A 23149-nucleotide genomic window follows, 5' to 3' on the forward strand; every position below is an offset into this window, starting at 1 on the left:
AGAAGTACAGTTTCTACATGGGAGTATACCTGGGTGGTGAGATATATATCTGTCAAAAACGTTTAATGAGCTGGTGGGAAGGAAGACCTTCCGGATGGCATGGGAGACCAGTTCTGATCGGGACTAGAGGAGACATTTGAACTCCTGAAAGTTAAGAGTCCTCAGAAGTGAAAGCCATTCACAAGTAATGAGACCTGCCCAGGTGCTATCTTGGGTCAGGAACAGAGATCCAAAGCCACAAAGGGAAAAATAAATAACCCCATGTCCTGTTTGTGTCCACTGAGATCATCCCACTTAATAAGCTAGCTATGCATCCTGAAAACACAGCCTCATTTGTCCTAACACGGCCAAAACAAATATACAGCCACATAGTGCAGCCCGTCAGCAGTCATAATGACTAAATTGGCTTAATCACATGGTAATCTAAATAATTGTACAAAAATCAAGACCAATTATTGTTGAAAAGTCTAAAAAGCCACATAGAGAGTGACCAAATGGCCCTGTGTAACTTCAGCTTTAAACTTGTCTCCCTTTTTTTTTCCCCTCATAGAACAACTCTTAATAACACTGAATAATGAAATTTAGATCCCACTGTCATTAACAGGACATTAGAACTTGTTTGGATAATCAAAGCCTGGCAGACAGCGTCATTATTGTCTTAAACAAACATGTTCAGTTTTCCACTTGGAAACGAGCCAAGAGGCTAACCTCAAAGATTAATAAGGACAAAGTTTACATGGAGAAAACAAATTTCAGCCAACACCTCACGTGTCCCAAGCTTAGCCTACTTTTGACAGGACAGGCTGCTGAAGCAAGGCATTCCCCTCCTCTCAGGTCACTGTGGAAAGGGTTCTTGATTCAATCACTGAGGCACTCACCATCCATTCACCTCCTGCAGGATCCTGGAAGCAGCATCTCTAAGAGCTGTTTTCCTTCTTACCTTTTGGAAGGCTCAGCAGCCCTGACGGAAGGAAAACCAACCGATCAGGCAATCAGGTGATGGCTAGATCCACAATGACACTTAGAATGTCTTGTCATTTTATGATAATGACAGCATTTTCAATAATAATATGGCCCACAATTTGATTTTACAATCCCTGGTGACACCCTGATGCTCTAATATTTGTAGATACAAGATTATCAAGTCACCAGGCTTCTGCTCAAGTCATGTAAGAGGGTTCTATTATGGGTGAACTGGAGGTAAAATGGGAATTTTAATATGATTATAGGTCAGTGGCTTTTGAATTGTTAATGTAGAAAAGACCCCAGAGGCAAATGCTGAATATATAGTCCGTGAAAGACACAATTAAATAAACAAAAAGCAATTTGCGAGCTGGAAAACATTTTTAGTTCTCATGGAGCGTTCTAACATGTGTGCTCTAGCTTCCAACTTAACAGGGCTGAGCAGACACCCCTGAAAGAGGTAGGGAAATTAATTTTGCTTCATAGGTTCTGCACATGAAGGAAACGGTCGGTGAGAGAACATTTCAAAATTGAAAATAGGAAGCTCAGGAGTAGACGATGATTTTTGAGGACTTGGAAGTTCATTGGAAGATTAATCCTAATGATATTATAGCAAAGATGAACTACACTACATATGTGTTGTTTATAGGCTCACTTACCTACTTCAAAAAAAGATGTGCAATGAATGAAAAAATCTGGTGGTGGGGGTATATTTTCAGTCTGGATTGGACGGTGTTTTCAACACATCTGAGGATCTGTACTTGAAGCAGGACATGACCGTGGTCATGGGAAGTGTCTCACACACAGCTTCCCTTTGGCAGTTCAAGGATGCCCTAGGTGTGGTAATCAACCTCCTTATTTTGATGACTCTTGGCCGATAGTTGCTCACTCAGGCCACCAAAGTCTCTCCCTGAAATGCCCACCTGATAACAGCAATTCAGAGAAGGACAGCTCATCCCACCCCCACCTCGTCTATATGCACACACACTGTAGAGACCCTGGTAAGAAACACCACTACTCCCTGGCACCAGCCTTAATATGTTCAGTTGCAAAACTTATCAGAAACAAACACAATAACCTGGCACAGTGGTGCATGCCTGTAATTCCAGTGACTCAGGAGGCTAAAACAGGAGGATCACAAGTTCAAGGCCAGCCTTGCCAATTTAGTGAGACCCTGTCTCAAAAATAAAAAGGTGATGTAGAGCACTTCTGAGTTCAATCCCAGTACCACACACACACACAAAAAAAAAAGAACAATAGGCTCAGATTCTCTAATTCTCCAACACCAACTGGGTATCCAACAATTCAATTTAATTGTGACATTAACTGCACAGAACTCCATCAGCCTTCACAGGTTGAAGGGTTCAGCACTGAAGGACTGCCTCCCTTCAGATATCAGTGGCAAAGGAGGTGCCCAAGCTACTCACCCTTCTCTCCACCCTAGCAACAAATTTGGGGGGATTCCCACATGGCCCCCCTTTTGGGTTTGATGATTGGTATAAGGATGCCCAGAACTCAGGAAAAGGCTACGCTTATAATTATAGCTTATTACAAAGGGTACAAATAAACAGCCAGATGAAGAAGTATCCAGGGTGAGGTCTGAAAGGGTCTGGAGCACAGAAGCCTCTGTCCCTGCGGTCTTGGGGTGCACTACCAGCTCAGCATGCAGATGAATTCGCTGACTTGGAATCATTTTCAATTCTTGCTGTTTGTGGATTTTTATCCTTGGCAATAGGGTAGACTGAACCCAGGGCCACATGCATGCTAGATAAATGCTCTACCACCAAATTACATCCTCGGCTCTTTTCATTTTGAGTCAGAGTATTACTAAGTTGCCCACTCTAGCCTCAAACTTGCTATTCTTTTGACTTGGTCCCCTGACTAGCTAGGATTACAGGTGTGTGCCACCATACCCTTCATTGCTTGGAGATTTTAAAAGTTTCATTATGTAGGTATGATTGATTAAATCATTGTCATCGGTGATTGAACTCAATCTTAGCCTCTCTCCCGTCCTTGGAGGTCCCAGGATGGAACTGAGAGGTTCAACTTTCTAATCAAGGCTTGAACCTCTGGTCACTGGGCCCACATTCTGAAGCTCTTTAGGGACTGATCAAAAGTCACCTCGTTAGGTAAATTCTGAGAGTTTTAGGAGCTCTGTCCCAATAACCAGGGGCCAAGACCAAATACACTTTATTATACCATGTAGGTTCATCTAGAGTTAAACCTAAAAGCTCTCGGAAATCATGTCATCCAAATCAACTATTCCACAGAACAAAATGAAGTCCATTTCTTTTCCACCTCCACAAACCACCAGCACATAAAATGGTGATTTCAATTTTGTTCCACAAATGTTTCCTATAAGCTCATTATGAATGCCAGACACTGCTTGGGGTAAGAGAGTAAGGCCTGCAACTAGCTACTCCCACTAACATTTCTACAGTGCCTTAAAATGCACTGCCCCTGCTTTATTTCATTCAATCCCATTAACTCACCTGTGAAGTTGGGCTCATTTTACAGATGAGGAACCTGAGGCTGGGGAAATGAAGGAAGGGCCAGGACATGCTAACACGCTGTGGAAATAGCATTTGAACTTGAGTCTATGTCCAAGGTTCAAGTTATTTACTCACACTGTTCCACTTTCCAGCTGCTGTGAGGAAGCAGATTGCTGTGGAGCAAGCCACTCACCTGGGATTAAAAATAACCTCATCAGAGCTTGTCTTCAAAACTTATGCGCCTGTGTCAGAGGTACACACACGGAGTCCCAAGCTACTCGGGAGGCTGAGACAGAAGGATAACAAGTTCCAGGCCAGCCTTCACAATTTAGCAAGACCCTGTCTCAAAATAAAAAATAAAAATAATTGGGGATATAGCTCAGCTACAGTGTGACCCTGAGTACAATCCCCAGTACTGGGGGAAAAATTATGTCCTGGAAATAAAGATCTTCAGAGTGATATCTGAGACACCTTGGATGTAACCAGAGGAGGAAAAAATGAATATACTTAAGCAAATTTTTAAAAAATAAAGTCACAAATTTAAATCTCTTTAATTCACATGCTACTAATTCATAGTCAGTGTTAAATTAATAAGAACCATACTGAATTTTACCTTTTTAAACTCTTTCCTAACAAATCAAGAAATTAAGCAGTTATGAGTTTTATTCATTACAGAATACCAAAGCACTTTATTATACTCCATAAAAAATCTGGATTTCTATTTTGACAATTATCATATTAAGTCACAATTGCAAAATTTAGTAGAAAGGCAAAATATAGTTCTCAGAGTACAGATATTAGAAGTATTTATACAGCAATGTCATTTGATTTGGTTATTTTTCAAAATATGCAAAACCAATTTGACAAGTTTAGATTGTTCAATGCATATATACAGAAGAATCTACACTTTTGTGGTGTATTCAATACAATCCTTACAAAGAATGGGATTCGGGTGGTTATTTCCTAGGTAATGACATCATTCATAATAAAAACTACAACTTCTAAGACTCCAGTAGCTTTGGGATTTAAAAGTTATTTAACAACAAAGCTCTAGGGAGAACCTAGGGGTTCTACCAGGCTATAAAATGTGTTCAATTACTTTATAAGTATAAAACAAATATTTTACTTTATGAAGTATTTGCCAGACTAAAGTATTTTCTCCTTTTTCTAAGCTCATATGAGATATAAATCTCTAGGTCCATTTTTAGCCAATGAACCACAAGGACATCTGGGGTCCCACTGGAAGAGTTGGGCCTCTGAAGACCTGAGAGGAATGCAAACACATCCAGAGGCCCTGTGTGGGCGTTCCTATTTGGGGGAAAAAAAAAAAAATGCTGTGTGTTTTATCCTAGTATTTAACAGTATTCAAAAACAGAGATTGAAATGAAACTGGATCCGAAAGCAATCTACTCAAATAGAAGCAGGTTTTGTAAAGACAGAAATCAATTTTAATGTCAGTAGCTTAGGAATGAAAGAAATAGGGAATAAATTTTGATGTGAGAAAGGGGGCCCAGCACATGAAGGCTGCTGCCGGGAAGCTGTCCCTGGGATACAGAGCAGGTAGCTCAGCAAGTGAGCTCTGATCAATCCCATCGCCAAAGGCCAAGATGAGGACCTCCTTAGTTATGTCAGGCTCAACTGCAGGAAAACCCCCATGAATTCAGGCTCCATGAATCTGGAATTTGAGATATAAAACTGCCCAATGAGGCTAAAGGATCTGAGCAAGCACCTTACCCAATCTCCTCATTTTGCAGGTGAAAAGAAAAGGACAAAAGATGCTTGAACACTTGTCTAGGTCAGGTTGCTGGAGAAAAACCTTCTCCCTGTCAGCACCCCAAACTATGTTCATGGTCACCCTTGTGAATTGAATTATGTGTCCCAGAAAGATATGTTCCAGTTCCAACTCTATGTGCCTGAGAATGTGACTTTATTTGGAAATAGTGCCTTTGCAGATGTAGTCAAGTTAAGATGAGGTCATGCAGTAGAGGGCGGGCTCTAATCCAGTGACTGATGTGCTTATAAGAAGAAGGGAATTTGGACAGAGACACACAGAGCAAAGAAGGCCATGTGATGACAGAAGTACAGACAGGAATGGTGTCCCTGCCAGCCAAGACTGCTGGTGATCACCAGAAACCAGAAAAGGCAGGGAAGGACCCTTCTCCAGGGCCTTCAGAGGGAGTGTGGCTCTGTTAACACCTTGATTTCGGACTTCTCAGCTTCCGGGATTGTGAGAGAATAATTTCTGTTAAGTCACCCAAGTTGTGATCCTTTATTACATCATCCCTGGGAAACTAATACAGTGACATTCAGACCTAACAGCATCAAAAGCCATTCCATTCTAAAGTAGTTTACAGTGATGTAAATCCCCAATGAAGATTCAGAGATAACCACAGGAACCTACCATAAAAAGCATCCTTATTCAGCCCCTGTCATTTTATGAAGGGTCACACCTAAGCTCATCTACTGCTCCTGAAACTACAATGCGGGGTACTTCTCCCCATGGTAAGGATGAGGAAATGGAGGTTTGGAAGTGCTTTAAGGAACTTTTGCAGAGACAATAAAATAGTAAATGCTGAAGTTGGGAATCGAATCTGAGAATGTGTCCTTAAAACCCATGCTCTGAGCACCGGCTCAGGCTGGCTCCCATGGTGGGTTGGCCTGTGCACTGGAGAGTCGAGCAACATGGCAGCTCCATGCTGGAAGACAGGAATGCAATGACTGCCAACAAATTATCTAAAAGAAATAGCCACACATGGCAGTGTCATCTAATATGCCACAAAATGTCACGTAGCCATCCAAACAACAGCTCACCTTTCTACCATGTGCTCCTCCACGGCCATAATGCCATTCTTTATTTTATTTGGTTTTATTCTATTTGTTTATTTTGCAGTAGTTGGGGGGGAGGGGTAAATCCATGGCCTTGCTCATGCTAGGAAAGCACTCTACCACTAAGCTATGGCCCAAGACCTTTTTAAAAATTTTTATTTTGAAACAGGGTCCCACTAATTTCATCAGGCTGGCCTTGAACGTGCAATCCTTCTGCCTCAGCTTCTTGAATAGCTGGGATTATGTGCATGCACCACCAAGTCCAGCTCATTCATTCTTTTTTACAATGAGCACAGTGGCTGCCTTCACATGTCAGCCACTCTCAGGGGCTTCAGTGGCCACTCAAAGAATGAAATGCTAACATTACTTTGACAAAGGTTTCAATGTAGTTGTGGTTGATGATGACTTAAAAAAGAAAGAAAGAAAGCTTTATTTAGGTCTTGGTTTTAAAAAAAGAGTAGGAAAAAAAGTGGGGGGTATCATGAAAATAGAAGGGACATCAATGGAGTAGGGGGAAAAAGGTCAAGGGGGAGGGAGGAAGGTCAGGAAAAGGGAGGAACTGTGAAATGAAAATGACCAAACTAAGCTATGTGAATATATGAATATATCACAGTGAATTCCACCTGCATGTATGTCTATAAAGCACCAATTAAAATAAATAAATAGAAGATGTGTAGAGGAACGAAAAGAGGGAGGGAGCAAAGGAGTACTGGGGACTGGAATGGAGCAAACTGTGTTGCATGCATGTATGGTTATGTCAAAAGGGACCCCATACAAAATATTTTAAATATAAAAATATACAATCTAAAAAAAATCAACTCTATTTATAAACTATAATGCACTAATAAAAACATATTTTGAAAAAGAGTAGGAAACTTCCCTATAGTTGTAGACTCTAGCTCTTCAGTGAATTTAGGATTTTCCTTGAAGTATTAAAAACATAGTTCAGCAGGCCCAAGTACCAGTGGCCCACTAATTGGACCCTTTGGATTTCATCTTACCCATCCAAAGGCATGGAGAACAAAAGTTCAGAAATAGGAGCCTGAAATAAAGGGGCACATTTCCCAAACATGCTCCAAGGGAAGAGAAAACTAATCTGGTTTATGGTTCTCCACAACCAGATCTCTGGAACAAGTGAGGCAAAGATACAGGAGACAGCTCGGAGATTAGTGCAGCCCAAGCCCAGCACGTGTGTGGGTGTGCCTGTGGAGAGCACAGATGTGCACACGTGCACCAGCTAGGAGAGGGAGCGTTGGATGCTAATGCTGGAAAGGTGGGTAGGGGAGCTGAGCTCAGGTGTTCTGAACCCACAGCTAGGAGAGGAGCAGCGTAAGGTGGCCTGGCTGGAGGGCGTCAGCCTGCAGGTTAGGCCTGGGCCTGGCTGCTGAGGGTCTGCCTTTGCCATCCTAACTGCAGTCATGAAAGCCTCACTGCCCTAGTCCCGGCCCACAGCCTGACCTGGATACAGCAAAGAGTCACAGCTTTCACTACCAAATGTTTAAAACTGTTTAAATTCCTCTAACGAGAGCAAAAGAAGTCTCATTGAGTTCCACATGGAATTAAGATTTCTGCTTTTTTTTTTTTTTTCTCAATAGAAAAAGGATTTTCTCCCTTTACATAACCTTGTTACAAACTCCCACAGAGACCTGCCAAGCCTAAAGATTTCCTCCTGACTAGGGGTTGGCAAACTTTTTCTACAGAAGGCCAGAGAGTAAATATTTGAGGCTTTACAGGCCATTGGGTCTGTCATACCAACTCTGCAGTTGTAACATGAAGGTAACCAGCCACAGACAATGTGTAAATAAATAAGGGTGGCTGTGGAATTTTTTTGTTTGGGCCGTTTTTTTTGTTTTTGTTTTTGTTTTTTTTTCATTACAGGTGATTGAACTCAGGGACTCAGGGTGCTCTACCACTGAGCTACATCCCCAGGCCCTTTTTATTTTATTTTTAAATTTGAGACAGGTTCTTACTATATTACCCTGACTGGCCTCCAACTTGCAATCCTCCTTCCTCGAACTCCCAAATTGCTGCACCACTACACCTGACTTACAAATTATTCTTCATGAGATACGTAAAGAACATAGTTACCATGCAGATCTTTAGAAGAAAAAAAAAATCTGTGACTTAGAATCTGTGAATTGAAAAGAATCTCAGAGAGATGGTGATGCCTGTATGAGAGTCCCTTTAACTAAAAGAAACAAAGAAGATACATTATAAGTGCAAATTATAAATGCAAAATTAGATGCAAAAATGAATATGTATTTCTAGTGAGAATCCTAAACAGTTTATATAAATTTTTTAAAGATGAGAAATACTACAACCATTTCCTTTTCATTTTAGCTTTGGATTTTCACTAAGACACTTCCTTCCTATCATTTAAACATTTGATCAGTTCAGAATCATGAAAAAAAAAATCTAAAATTAATCTATAATTTAAAAACCCAAAAAAAGCAAATTATACTTTTATAATTATTATCAGATGTCTACAGCAACATAGTCTTGTAAGCAAATTACTCTCAGTGTACAAGTTTGTCCCTGGAGCTTATTTTTGCCCACATTATTTGTTTGTTCCCGCTATTGTGTTGCATGGGTGGCACTTTTGCCTGATGTTTCACCTGGAACCATTGTGCTGTCAGGACAAGATGTGTCAGATGTGCTAAAATCAATCCCATGTGTCTGGATGCATAAAAACATGCAATGTCACACAAGGTGGCATTCATTTCCAGCAGCACTACACAGGTGTCACCCACAAACTCCAGAATCTGATAAATTGTTTTCAAAAGATTTGCAGAATAAAACGAAGTTGGAGTGAAAATAGGCAGCGGCCTTAATCAATTGCAAATCTGCAAATTATAGAAATGTCTGATCATGCAAATGGATTGCCAGGAACTTCAAGGACCCACCTCTGTCATTGGAGGTCATTTAGTTTAAGCTACATATCAATCACACATATTTGGTACAAACCCTGCCCTGCAAAACGTTGAATTTATTACCTCCCAAGGCAGCACATTCCACTTCTAGGCATCTAGAGTTTTACAGAAATCTTCCTTATCCTAAACTAAAACCCAGCCCCTAATAACAATTATATGATGGCTCAAAGTCTCCCCTTTGAACAATAAATCAAATAATTCTTCTACAAGGCATATAGCCTAACGCTGAAGACAGATGTCATGTCGTCCACTGTCCTAATTTTGGTTCCCTAAGAAGCAAAGCCTGTCTCAAGGATCTGTTCAGATACAGCAGTTTATTTGAGAAGTGGTTCAAGGAAACACTATATGGGAGCAGAGAATTGAAGGAAATGAAGTGTGTTGTCAGCCATTACCAGAAGCAACTGGAGCACAGTTCTTCTGGGAACTCTGAGAAGCTGGGGTAGAGCATGGTGCCTCTGAGTTATCTCCCCAGAGAGGAGGGAGCTGGGAATTTACCTACTCCCATTAGTTAGTTAGCTGTTAGTTGAGGGTTTCCATGAAGAACATGATATGCAATGGCAGGTCAGGTTCAGCTTCTAGACAGAGCCCTCAAACAAAGAGATGCAGAAGCCGACAACTGGAAATGGGCCACCTACAGGATAATAGTGAGGTCTGAGGGCTGTGGGCAGCATATTTCCACGCCCAACTGCCCTGGACTTATTTTGAAGGTTCTGCATACAGCTCAACCACAGGTCTCATCCATCCTTATTTATCAGATAATTGTGCCTTTTTCAAATACTTTAATTAATTTATTTATTTTTGTTTAGCTCTGAACGTAACACTTCTTGTGTAGTAGCCAAGCCTTCTTTCCAGTTTTCTGGTCCCAGAAAGTACATGGAAACACAGAATAGGTGCTATCATTGATCAAGGGTATAAGAGAACAATCAGGGTCAGCCACAACAGCACTCAGGGACATCTAGGCACACAGAGTGGGTGTGCTATGGCTCTGATGTAGCAGGTCTGTGGGGCCATGCTTAGGTAAGTCCACTGGGAAATGCCAATTGCTTTCTTTTTTGCAATACTGGGGATCAAAGCAAGGGACAAGCCAGTGCATGCTAGGCAAGCACTCTACCACTAAGCTACATCCCAGCCCTTTTTATTTTTATTTTGATACAGGGTCTCGCCATGTTGCACAGGCTGGCCTTGAAACTTTCGATCCTCCTGCCTCAGCTTCCCAAGTACCTGGGATTACAATGTGCTCCAACATGCCCAATGCAATTTCTTTTAAATGCCAGACACACTCACACTCACTCTTTTCTTGTTCCCTCTTGCCTGCAAGGAGGTCTGGCTTTGCTGTTATATAAGCAAAGAGAGATGGCCTCAGGTTAAATTAGGGACAGTAAATGAACAATCGTTCATGTTAAATAACCAAAAATAGCTTTTGCCACAAAGTGACAGAGTAGTTTTCCTGTAGTCGTTACTGCAGTCATTTAAAAGTATGACCATAAATTCTTTGCTCCTCCTACCACCAGAAGGCACAGACTAATTTCCCTCCCTTGAGTGTGGGTTGTACTTTGACAGAAGTAACCGTGTGGATCAGCCTCTTTTAGGAAAGCTGGCTGCCGCTCTCTGAGACCCTCCAGCAGCCTGAGGAGGAGCCCACAGGAAGACCAGAAGAACAGGGGCAGCTAGCTCAGAGCAGCAATTCAAGTAAGTGAGCTTAAAGCACATCCTCCTGCCCAGTCAAGCCCCAGATGATAGTGGCCCTGGCTGGCCTAAGGGCAAACCTCAACTTCCTCGGACACCTGGATCCAGGACCACCAGCCAAGCCACTTCTGGATCCCAGCCCTCAGAACCTGTGTCAAATAGCAGATGTTTATTTTGTTGCTGTTGTTGTGTTGTTTTTGCTTTTGTTTTTATTGTTACAAAGCTGCTGCATTGTGTGATAATTTGCCTCATTATAACCAATAACTAATACAGGAAGGATGCATGAACTGGTGCACAGGGCCAGGGGGGTTGTGAGATCATCACAAATTGACATCTTTTTACCTGAAAGTGGCAGAATTTTTTCTTGTGATTCATTTTTTTTTTTTTTGGTCCCCAAACTGTTTCCTCTTGGCCTTAATGGAATTCTAAGTCATTTATCAAGAACTTTCCATTACCACTTCTTGAATCGCATGAGTTTTGACTGATCTCATCCCACTCCAAATCTCAGCAATATGCAAACCATCTAAGCCTGCTTATAGGTATGTAACCAGAACCTGTTCCTATTAAAGCGCTCTCTCTCTCTCTCTCTCTCTCTCTCTCTCTCTCTCTCTCTCTCTCTCTCTCTCTCTCTCTCTCTCATCTTTCCTTTCCTAGCCCCTTCCCCGAATGATCCTGTAATAATAATGTGTGAGACCTACCTGCTTTGGCTCTAGCCCAAAATGCCCTCCTGTCTCCAGTGCCTTGGGAGCAAAATCATCGCCAGAAACAGCCCCATCCCACTGTGGGGAAGGAAAAAAGCAGATGAGGCTGGGCAGAGCTGGTGTTTGCTCCTTGATCCTGCCTCCCGACAGCAGCCAATAGGCTTCTCCCTGGGGTGGACTGAACTTAGGATGTTTTCTTTTATCCCCAAACAACAGAAACAGCTGAGGGTGCAAGTTATTGCTTGCCAGAACTTATTTCTCTCATACTTGTTCAAACATCTACGAGCTGAGAAAAAGCTGATGGGAGAGCATACTTTGCTGTCCTCAAATTATAGGTGACAAAAGAACCAAATTCATATCAACACTAGGAGAGAATCGAGGATATTACTCCCTAAAGTTATGTCAGAACTAGAGAATGAAGTGGGATGCTGGTGGTGAGTGGAAATATACATGTTCCATGTTCTTAAAAAAAATTTTTTTCTGCATTATTGGGAGCTTCCACATCATTTAGAATGTGACTCATAGTCACTGTACTGTAATCATCCTTCAAAAGAAATGCATGTTTTACCTGGTAATAAAAATTCTCAGGGTGAGTCAGTGAGTTCAGCTGGTGGATTTGCATCTCTAATGCTGGTCTCTCAGCTGCCCCAAAGTGGATAAATCATCTAAAGCTTTCCAAAAGTCCAGAAGCCCCCACCTCGTGCCCACTTTGATCCTCTTTCATTTGGATGCTACTTCTTGGGTTTTTCTTGCCTTCTCAATTCACACTTTTAATTCAGACCTTTAAAGCCAAGCCAAATTGATGCTTTTCAAGAGTTTATTCCAATCTCTTTCCTTATTGTGTAATTATGAGTTGGGTCCAAGATGATTTGGAATCTTATGCCAAATGTGAAGTCATTCCAAACTGCGTAGTTTGGCAATGAGTATTAGAAAGTCTCGCACACAGTAGGCACTCAATAAATGTTTATTTTATCCTGGTACATATATACAACATTTTTTTTTAACGGAGGCAATTTATTAATACAAAGTAGAAGCAAAATGTTCCTGGTATGTGACACATTGACTCAAGATCTCTTTGATAACAGAGGACATTAAGCAGAATTCCCAATTATCATATCATTTCCTCTGCTTAATTGATTTCCCCCAAGATTCACAGATATTAGAATAAACAGGCTGGACCCTCACTGCTATGTAGTTCATGAAGATACAGAATTCAGCAGTGAGGCCAAGTTTTGTCACTCCTATACTTCGAAGGCCTCTGTAAGACTCTCTTATATGGACTTGGGTATGGCATGGTAGCTTGGCCTTAGCAGTTTTCTTTTAAGACAATGAAATAAAAAGAAGAAGAAAGAGGGGAAGGGTGTCCTTCAACCTTTAAACTGAAATTTATTCAAATAAGCATTTAAATAACAAAAATATGGTGGCACACACTGTAATCCCAGCAGCTAAGGAGGCTGAGATAGGAGGATCACAAGTTCAAAGCCAGCCTCAGCAAAAAAAAAAAGGGGGGGCTAAGCAACTCAGTGAGACCCTGTCTCTAAATAAAATACAAAATAGGGCTGGAGATGTGGTTCTGTGGTTGAGTGCCCCTGAGTTCAATCCCTGGTACTCCTCTAACACCCGGAAAAAAAAAAAAGAACAAAAAGATGCTGTGCCCAGTCTAAACTTGTGAAAATTCCATCCATCCTGGGAGTGGTTTGGATTTTTGTTTTTGTTTTCTTTTCTTTTTTTCTTTCTTTTTTTTTTTTAGATGGATCTTTCCCATTTTCTTATTTTGGTTAAAAAAAATGAAAAAGATTGATGAAAACACCTTTCTTTCAAAAGTCCTCCCTGCCTGATCAAAGCAAGGAAAATTAAAATATGCAACAAATTCATCCATCATGATGTACCTCTTGTCTCATTTTCATCTTTCTTCTACTTCCTAGATTACGAACCTCTCAGTCACTCTCTTTCCACTCCCTGTTTGACGGTGAGAATATTTATAATACTTCAACTCGCTGTATCTAAAGGTACTAGTGCTTCGGTATTTAATATTTGCCATAGGATCTCAAAGAACTTCATGAATATTAATTAGGTGTCTTTAGTTATTTAAAAAAAATAGAATGGGCAAGGAAAGTGAGCAATAGGAAACCCAAATGGTTAAGTACTCTCAGTAAAAACTTGGGGGACTCATCTGGACACTGGTTGGCTACATGTTATGGTTTAGATCTAAAAATGTCTCCAGAGAGCTCATGTGTTAGGCCATGTAGTGATGTTCAGAGGCGAAAAGACTGGATTATGAGAGCTGGAACCTCATTAGTGGATTAATCCATTTGATAGATGAATTATTTTGAATGTACTATTAGGTGGTCACAGAAGGCAGGTGGGGTGTGGCTGGAGGAAGTCAGTCATGCAGGACATGGCCTTGGACTGCAAGGGTCATCCCCGCCACCTCACCTCTGCCACCCTTGGCTTCCCTGCTGACATGAAGCTTCCCTCTGCCACTGTTTCCCCCATCATGTTTTACCCCACCTTGCGCCCAGAGCAATGGAGTCAGCCGAACACAACTGAGCCTCCGGAACCATGAGCACAAACTTCCTCCTCTGAGTTATTCTTGTCAGGTAGTTTGGTCATAGTATCAAAAGGTGACTAACTCAGTACATGACCCTACAAGGGTATCAGTCAGTAAATCAGGTTGTGCTAAGGTAACAAGCAACCCCCAAACCTCCGTGACTTATGTCTCACTCCCATCATATATCCACCGCAGGGAAACCCTGGCTGCACCACATGGGCCTCACTCTCAGACCCAGGCCAAGGAAAGATCTGCCCAGTCTATAGCAGAGGGACAAGAGCACTTAGAAAAACAAGAGACTGGCTCTTCAAACCTCTTCCCATAAGTGGTCCATGTCATCTCCACCCACAGTCTGTTGTCCAAATGATGTTCAATGGCTCTGTCAAAGGGACAAGGACACATAATCCTGCCACAAGGAGAAGCAGCAATTATTAGAACAGTGTACAATCTCTCAGACCAAAAAGACTCCGTTTTCTTAATTGTGAAAAAGTTTGGCCTAAGCTACCTCTTCAATAAAACTTATGATGTAATGATTCTGAAAAATACTTGGCAATAGAGTAAGAAGTATTATAATTACAGTTCATACCTGCCTGCTATGAGCACCATAAGTGTAAGGCTTCCTCATAAAAGCAACAGGGAAAGTTAGGATTCTTATTCAAGTCATGGTGAGTCCAGATTTTCTGGAAGATGCTTACCAGCAACAACCGAGGAGGGTCTTTCCATCTGAAATTCTATGACACTAAAACACAGAAAAAGTCAACAAAGTCTGAGGTTTCTGTGAAAACATGGGTTTTCCTTTAAACTTCTTTTTATTTTTTAGATATTTTTAGTTGTGTATGAACACAATACCTTTATTTTATTTATTTATTTTTATGCGGTGCTGAGGCTCAAACCCAGTGCCTCACATGTGCTAGGCAAGCACTCTACCTCTGAGCTAAAACCTTAGCCTCCAGATTTTTCTTTAAAATGTATCTGCTTCATAATTATTTTAAGTTTTCAAATGAATAAGGCTGAAACTGGAAATCTTTGCTCCTAGGACCAAGTCTTGGGACCCCACACAAGACATTGTTTGAACAAGAAAAACCCATGGATTTCTCATTCTCATCCAAATCAGATTATGAGGATCATATTATTTACTTGGATATGCTAACATGGGAGGCTGAGCAGTATAGTCTAGTCAGAATCCTTTTTTAAAAATGCTAAAAGAAAGTATTGGGAAGAAAGAAGGTGACTAACTTGCTGATAAATGATTTTTGTACCATGGGTTCAGAATGCCTTATCTGAAATTCTTGGAGCCGGATATGTGTTAGGATCCGATCTTTTTTTTTTTTTTTCCTGAATGATTTCTCTGCAAACTTAAAATAAACTTCTGGATTTCCAAATTTCTAAGGATTTAGGAATGATTTTTAAATACTGTGGACTTGTATTTTATATTTTAAATATTTCTGCAAGTTAGTTGTTCTTTAGGATACAGTAATTGTAGAGAAAGCACTTTTTATTTTTTATTTTATTTTTTAATTTTATCTTTATCTTAGAAGTGGGGGGATGAAGATCTGCTCACACTAAAAGTGGGGGGCAGGGGTTTAGAGAAAAACCCATAAGATAATGAGAGTGGAGGACAGGGGGAGAAGACTGAGATAGAAAGGAGATTTCTCTGAACACACCTTGATGATATAACAAGTTTTAAAAAAACAAATAATCCTTAAAAATCTAAAGCAAAATAAAGCCAATGATTGAGCTAGTTAGTGGAGAATCAAGCTGGCAAAGTGGCTCACAGAGAGGGATTACGTTGGTGAGTCCTAAACACAAAATTTAAACGAACAGCCTTTCGTGAAGTAGAACCCAAGGACAAAAGACCGATTAAAAATTAAACTGTTTTCAGCTACCATCCTGTTGGCAGTAGTGTTGCAATTATTATTCCAGGATTGTTGTCTGTATATTTTGAGACAAAGCAAATGAATAAACATGTTGATTGAGCTGGGAACCAAAATTTTCAGCATTTTAAAAAAACATGATGCAGGGCTAGGAATGTGTCTCAGCAGTATAGTGCTTGCTGAGCATGTGAAAGGCCCTGGGTTCCATCCCCAGCACTGCATGGAAAAAAAAAAAAAAGTGATGCAAAGGTATTACTGACAAAGCTAAGAAAAACACCTGAGAATTTGAGAATCTGAGTTGGAAGTGTCAGTCTGAACTCAGCAACCAAATTCAAAAAGTATGCCTGAGCCAAGCAGAAAAACTGACAAGGGAAACCTGTGCTGGAAAGAGACCTAAGAGGCAAGAGCCATGTTAACCTATCCTTCATGCAGGTATTTCTTGCTCCATCCATTGAGAAGACCTGGAAACAATGACCAATATGGAGGCAGTGAGCTTCAGTAATGATGTGCCTATGGGCTGAACACGTCTTCCATTAAAAGGAACAGAACCCAGGACCACTCGGAGACATGGCTGATTCCAGGTTTGGGTGGGAAACATTTGACATAAGCCTGGAACCCTCCTCATCCCCAAACACAGGCTACCAGTCACCATCAGTGTTGTAGCTAAATGAGACAAGAGCCAAACTGAAGAGTTCCCAATGGCCAAAAAATGGGACAATCTCAGCTTTGACAAGAATAATAACTGTTATTGATTGAAACAAACTAAATATATTTAAACCGATGGAACAAACTCACTGTTTACTTTCACAGAAGACACATATCAACACTTCATTTTTTTTGAGAAAAGTAAATAAAAGAAGCGTCAAGCATTTAACCTAGCTTTCCTGCACAGACAACCTCTCTGGGTTAACAAATATTAGTTAAGGAGACATTTCTCTTTACAGAAAAAAAAATTATGGGGCTAATAAATAAACAAGGAAGGACAGAGTGTCACTCTTTTATGATTCCCCATGTCAATGATGAATCTATTCATTGTTCACAATGGCTGCTAGCATAACAAGAAAAAAGATGTGATATTATGTTCTTTGTGATGGAAGTCACAGAAAATAGAATTTGAATTCAATCAATATTTTATCCCCAATTTATAGGAAATACAGCAGAGATGAGAATGTAGCTCAGTGATAAATACTTCGCTTTTCCTACCTTAACCACCCAGGGTCAGGTATCAACCACTAGGGACACATAGTCCAGTGAAATTATTCCAAGTAGCCCATCCTACACTTGCTTACTCTGCCCGGCCTTTCCCTTGGAAACCACAACAGTTCCTCATGCTCTCTCTGCCTCCTGATTGACCCTGTGCTTCCCTGTAGCTCCCTGACCACCCCAGAGTGGCGCGAGTGGTGTGGCAGGACCCCTTCCTCCTGGGAACTGTGAGGGGCAGTGTTTAGAGGCAGAGGTCTCCTAACCTGTTGGCCTCCCCACACCTGAATAATAATAAAACCTGTGTTTTAAAACACCTTGATGTGGGCAACAGTACAAGAAAAATTATACGTGTCAAGGGAATTTACCTCAATAAAAGAAAAGAAGTAGCAAGTAGATAAAATGAGAAGGAGGGAGAAAGTTTATGGCTAAAAAAGCCCCAAGAAATAATCAATCACTTGCAAAGTATGGACTTTATTTTACTCCTAATTTGAATCAACTGTTAGAAATATTATGAAGCCTTTGGGGAAATTTGAACACTGACTGAATGGCTGTTACCTGACATTATGGAATTACTGATCAAAATTTTTAGTGTGATAGTAATAAAACTATTTTGGCAATAGTGTTAAAAAAAAAGACCTTTTAGAATTCATGCTGAACTACTAATGGATTAAATGACACTATGCCTGTGATTTACAATAGTGTGGTATGGAGGATGATGGACAAAATAGAAAAAAAAAGTCTGCTTAAGGTAGTTGGTGTTAAGCAGGATCCTGAATACTTGGGGGTTCATTAAATATACTCTTCTGGTTCACTTTGAAATGTTTGAAATTTTTCATAATAAAAAGTGAAAACAAAATTAGAAAAACTCTTTTGTAGGACAGGTTAATCGCTCCAGATTTCTGAGAAAAGGTAAGTGATCTCCGAATGACTAAATAATTTGCTTAATGGAGGAGCAAGAATCCAAGCCCATTGCCCCACAAAGTCAAAAGAGATCTGGAGGCTGTTCCTCTGGGCTTATCCACTGAGAGAACTGCATCCCTGGATCCCCAGAAGGCACCAGCCAGAAGCAATTGCAAGTTTAGCACCACCTCTTCCTGTGAGTCTCCATGTTTAATCTTCACCCCACTCCATCTCTTCCCAACAACAGTTTGCAGTTCTGGGAATCAAACTCAGGGAGTCACACATTCTGGGCAAGAATTCTAGCTCTGAGCTACAACCCAGACCCTGGGTTCCCATTTATACACCCTGTGATGCCCTACAGAAAGTACACCAGAAGGTATGCGCACTTGTGAAACCTGTCACCTTGAGCATGCTGGGACGTCCTGTGAAGACACTTTCATAGCTTTCTCTTTTCCATTTAGTAGCATTTGGTGAAAGACAAACTTTCATTTTTAGCTTATGAACCACATGAAACAATCTCTCCACTTTTAGCTGCATGTTGAACTCCAAGTGCCATGTCTTGGCTGGACCCCCACCCCATTCCTGTCCCTTCTTCATCAGGCCTCCCTTCTTCACAGCCTGCAAAAACCCACAATGCTTCCTCTTTCTCTTTTACAGCCAGGAATGGCATGAAGTGCTTTAGAAATATTATCCCCTTTAATCCTCAGACTAACCCTTCAAAGGAGGAAGATGGGCCAGCGTTGAGGCTGTTCAAAGAGAACTCTGGGGAAGGATTAAGGTGGTCCCAAGATCTGAATTAACCTTAGCCTTGATGAAGGACTTAGTAGGCTGGACACTAAGAAGAGGCTTGGAATTCTTAAGTATCACTCTGTCCTGTTTTCAGTGACTTTTGGGATCACCCTCAAAGGAAAAAAAAAAAAAAAAAGACAGACTCTCAATAATCTGCTCTCTCCAATCTCCTCCAGACAAAGATCCAGCAGCAGCCAATGATTCTTTTCTTATTCTGATTCTAACATTTTTTTTTATTGGAGCTTAATAGTTATGCAGAGTGGCTGGGTTCATCCTGATAAACTCATAGTGCATGGAAATCAACTTCTGCTTTCCTCCCCTCTTCCCTCCTGTCCTTCCCCACCCTCCTCCACTCTACTTGGCTTCCTTTTGCTCCACTATTAATTTATATTTGTTTGGTTCTTTTTGTTTTTGGTGCCAGTGATTGAACCCAGAGGCGCTTGACCACTGGGTCACATCCCCAGCCCTTTTTTATATTTTATTTAGCGACACCGTCCTGCTAAGTTGCCGGGCTGGCTTTGAACTCACAACCTCCTGCCTCACCCTCCTGAGCTGTTGGGATTACAGACGTGCATCACTATGCTGGGCTTGATTGGTCATGTTATCCTATCCTTCCCTCCCCCTTTCCTTTATTTTACTCTAGCTCTGATTCCAACATTTTTTTTTTTAACTGAGAACTGCATAGCCTTTGTTTTAGCCTCTCTGGCTTGCACTAATAGTTTACAAGTCCTTCTTGGATTTACCCCTGGGGCTTCCTCATGGAATGGAATGGTGAGTATAAGGCCCTTGCTTACCATCTGAAAGGCCATCTTAAGTGATAGCTGCCATTTTAAGGAAAAAGTGAAACTTTCCCCGCCCAAGGGCCTTTCTGAGAAAGGCTCACCACTCCCTCATACCAACCCATCCCTTAATCACCCACAATTAGGACCTCCTCCCCATTCCTGAGCCTCCCCCATAAAAGTCCCAGAACTCAAGCCTGTTTGGCCTCTGTCCCATAGAGAGCCGGCCTTCATGTGTCAGCTCTGACAGGTAAACTCTCCTGTGTGTCTCTGGTGTGTATCTCTGCCTGGTCTCCGTCTTTCATTTCTTGCTTACCTGTCTCTTGTTCTTCGCTTTCCCTTCAGTGAGGACATCAGGATGCAAGTAGAATGTCTTAAGTCACAAATAATATTGCATATTCCCTCACCCCCTCAAAAAAAAATGTAGGTAGGAAGACTTTTTTCTTCCTCTCTCCTGTTTCTTCCTTTCTTACCACCCCTCCATGCCTCATGCCAGGCTCACCTCTTGGTGTTTGCCAAGATTTTGTTCACTCAGACATCAAACTCCCTCCCAGACGCAAGGACTGTAGACATCTCAACCGCCACAGGGCAGAGCAAGCACTGCTCTCTCCTTTAAGAGTTTCACCTTCAGACTGAATTTAGAAAGCCATCAACGTCCTGAAAGGGTTAGGGGTTCTCTCATTCAATTTCCTTGTTATAGACTTTAAACTGCCTCCTAGTTCTGGTGCATTAAATCCTGGGCCTGAAGAAAAATATTTACTTCCCGTGTGAGTTTGAGAAAGAAATGCAGGTTTGGGCTGCCTATGGCTGCCTGGGGGCCCAGGGTTTTTATCCTCCCTCTTAGCTCATAGGATAGAACCTTTGATCTTAAATTATTTTAATCCTTCCAGCTAGGTGTTTTTCATTCCCCATTGGACATCAACAATGACATCACTGGGTATCACATTCTTAAGACCCTAAACACCCATCTCTTATATTCCCGCTTCAAAAGCAAAGGTACGTGGCAAATTTAAAAAAAAAAAATAACACTTAAAGAAAATCTTGATATCTAAGTGCTATTGTAAGTAATTTACTTAATAGATCTATTATTCCTTCATGTGTTTGATTCCTATCCCCTTAGATTTATTTCTCTTACCATACGTGCCACAATTCATCTTTTAGAACTTATCTTTTGAGGGCTGGAGATGGAGCTCATACACTGAGGTGTAAGGAAAGAAGGAAATGAAGGACATAGAAAGGACAGGTGGCTCACAGTCACACACACAGGTGGAGGGGGTCCTGGCGGAGACTGAGACCCTCTGCTTACAGCCTAGGGTAGATATAGGTCATATAGGCCATTGCTAGAGGGTTGTTAGGGAAGGGTCCTTATGGTATCTTCATAAGGAACTAGGTTTTTTTCAGGATTTCAGTCCCAGATAAGATTTTCTTTGTATGTTGATGGAGTGTCTGGGGTTTCTTTGCCTGATGATGGAGTATTGGTGGAGTCTAGAACTGGCTGAATCAGAGTGACCTTGAGGTGACTCCTGCTCTAAGAGGGAAGATATGTTTCAAAATGGTGGCTGCCCAAGTCAAGCTCTTCCCAAGAGGCTAGGGGTTGAAAAAAAATTTAATAAAAATAATTTTTAAATGCCTTATCTTTTCCATCTTCCCCAATTAACCCATCTCCCAGTTTACAGGCCAGAAGCACAAATGTATCATTTAGCCTCAACCATGTAGTAAAGATGCTTTTCTGTATATTTATTGCTTCTATTTATATGGAGTCTTCTCACTAGATTGGAAACTCTCCAAGGGCAAGAACTATTTTGCCTGTTATTTTATCCTCTTGTTGCTGAAAGCTCAGTCCTTGTCCCCGATGCCAAACCAATAACGATGCCAATCCGATTAACTGAGAGAATGAATGAATAAAATAAAATATCACAGTTTGAGAAAAAGGAAAAAGAAGGTTTATTGCTTTGCTAGCAAAGGAGAAACACAGGAGACTCCAGTCCCAAAGGCTGTGATTCGGCCCATCCTGGAGAACAGGGGTTTTTTAAGTGGTGACTCAAAGGCTACATTCCACATGTTCTCTGTTGGAGTTGTGAATTCACTTGCTAATTTGGGAAATAGTCATTTCTGACATCTTCTGGTACTATCCCCAAAGTCTGGGTTACTTTCTTCCTGTGGTGGGTGTGTACTCAAGGACAGATAAATTTGCCTAAAATGGGGAAGAAAGATAATCCTGTTTCCCCTGAGATTAGGGAGGGGAGAGATTAGGGAGAGGCAGAGAGAGAGGAAGAGAAAGAAACATGTCCATTTTAAAAATCAGTTGCAGTGACAGAGCAGCAAGGGTTATGTTCAAAGCATAAAGTAGACACTGTTACGCTCTTGTGCATGGCTTTGGTTTTCATGGAACCCTCAGTGAATGCATAGTGACTCATTAACTCAGAGCAACTAATGATTGGGGCAAGTGTCAAAAGCATCAAGATGTTGATTTTGTAATAATCACCTGCAGGATGACAATACTCGCGACAGCATTTCTTTAGGTCCTCATTGCTACTGGCTAGTTTCTTTCCAGACAATACTTATGAATTTTGCATAAGATTGCTGCCATCCTAACATTACTGTTTCATGAGATTTAAAATCTTGCGAACCATTTGTCACCCAAACAAAGTAGGAGATGAAAGTAATTTCAGTAATACACTGAAAACGTTATGCTGTTGAAATGTTAGTACAGCATCCTATAAAATTAGGAGAGACATGTTTCAGAAATATTCTAAGCTGACAAGATATGATATAGAAAGAAGTACCATCAGGCCCTGTTCAGGGATATATCTAATTTGTAATCAGCCAACTTTCTTGGGATCCAAATGAAAGACAACTGGGACAGAGAGCACAGAGGCCTGCCTAGCCTCTCCTCAGATTCTCTAGTGGGAACTAAGTTTATGACTTATCATCAGCAAAGAATAATTCTTTTGTTGTCAATCAGGCCTCTTGGTATACGAAAATCTGTTAGAATGAGTGACATACGTTCAGTAGCAGGACATAGAAATCTAGGATGGTGGAGGGGTACTGCTATAACAACCCACTACAGCAGAAACATGGTTTGTTTTTTCATTCATCCAGCAAACATTCATTGCATGTCCACTGTCTACCACGTGCCAAACGCTCATGCCCCTCAGCATCTCATGGTCCAAAGGCAGAAAAGGGCGTAGATATCACAGTATCATGGAACGTGGACCAATACAGAGATGGCGAAGAATGTGAAAGGACCCATCTCCTGCCTCTACCAGGCCATACCTCCTAAATCAAGCTTAGAAGCTTCAAAAATGCTGTAGCATGAAGCATTTTTTCATTTATTCTCTCAGTTAATTGGAGACTTATTTCCCTACTCCCCCATCCCGAAAAAAAAATTGAAGATAAAATCCTTTAATATAGCATTGCTCGAAAGGTATTCCACGGAGCACTAATTCTGCAGG

Source organism: Marmota monax, unplaced genomic scaffold (genome assembly GCF_021218885.2).
Source record: "Marmota monax isolate L192 unplaced genomic scaffold, Marmota_monax_Labrador192_F-V1.1 WCK01_AAM20220418_F8-fsc00201, whole genome shotgun sequence".
Classification (NCBI taxonomy): Eukaryota; Metazoa; Chordata; class Mammalia; order Rodentia; family Sciuridae; genus Marmota; species Marmota monax.